Below are 1,272 nucleotides of genomic sequence, written 5' to 3'. Positions count from 1 at the left end.
ACAGTGCCTGGCATTTGGGAGGCATTCAATGAAGAATCTATTCCACTGAAGAATGAATATGTGCCATACTCATTTCTTTTGTTTTTCACCTCATGGTCTTTACTTTTGCCATTCTCTTAGACTGGAATGTTCTCCAAGATCTTAACATGGCTGGCTTTTTTTTTCCCCCCGTAACTCAAGGCTCAGCTCAAACGTTGGTATCTTAGAGAAAACTTCTTTGGCACCCTATTTAAACTGCCAGCGTTCTCTGCTTTGCGTTTTCCTGGTTTACTTTCTTTATAGCACTTATCACCTGGAGTTAATTTTCTTCCTGTTACCTACACTAGAATAAAGCTGCATGACAGCAGGGCCTTTTTCGGTTGCCGTTGTTCCCTATTCTATCTTCATTGTTTAGAACAGTGAGTGGCACACAGTACATATTCAATCAATGCTTCTTGTACACCCCAATGAGTGAATTTTACAGTGTAAATTTTAAAAGTCATTTAAAAATCCACATAAAAAGCAAATTCCTGAGGTTCACTCCAGACCCTCTGTATAAAAACTCTGTGGGGAGGAATCTCCTTGCACATATTTATGTACTTAGAAGTTTTAGAACATTTCTCTAAAGCCATGAGAGTAACTCAGGCTCTCCAGTTTGAATAGCCCCATTCCTCACGGTGCGTTCTCTTTTGAGTTCTGTGCTGTTGTTTCTGGTCAGTGGACCTCAGTTGGGACCATCTCAGTTCATCAGCAAGGATGTAATGATGTTACATCTAAAAGGGAGCAGTTCTCACCGAGGCCAGGGGTGTGTGGAGTAGCAGCTTTTGCAGGGCCACAGAAAGACCTGTCCGAACTGTGGCCTTGTTCATCTACTCACAACACTAAAAGGGAGTATTCAAGTGACTCTCTCAACCATTATGATCTTTCCGTAGGCAACTGACTTCCGTGTCTATAAACCCAAAGAAGAGCTACTAGCATCTCTCACTAGCTATGTTAAGGTTGGCCTCATCTAAGTCCAGTGCTACCTGTACAGTAGTTTAAGGAAGAAAAAGATATCGCCTAGTCGTGAAGTTGCTTACAAGGTAGTTAACTGTCTGAAGTTTCTTGTTGTTGTTTTGTTTTTTAAAGACAGACTTGCTTTATCACCCAGGTTGTAGTGCAGTGGCACGATCACAGCTCACTGCAGTCTTGACTTCCTGGGCTCAAGCAACCCTCTTGCGCAGCCTGCAGGTAACTGGAACCACAGGTGTGTACCGCCATGCCTGGCTAATTTTTTTTTTTTTTTTTGTACAG

This window comes from Colobus angolensis, unplaced genomic scaffold, assembly GCF_000951035.1.
Source record: "Colobus angolensis palliatus isolate OR3802 unplaced genomic scaffold, Cang.pa_1.0 Scaffold137, whole genome shotgun sequence".
Classification (NCBI taxonomy): domain Eukaryota; kingdom Metazoa; phylum Chordata; class Mammalia; order Primates; family Cercopithecidae; genus Colobus; species Colobus angolensis.
Note: the sequence above shows the minus strand (reverse complement) of the source record.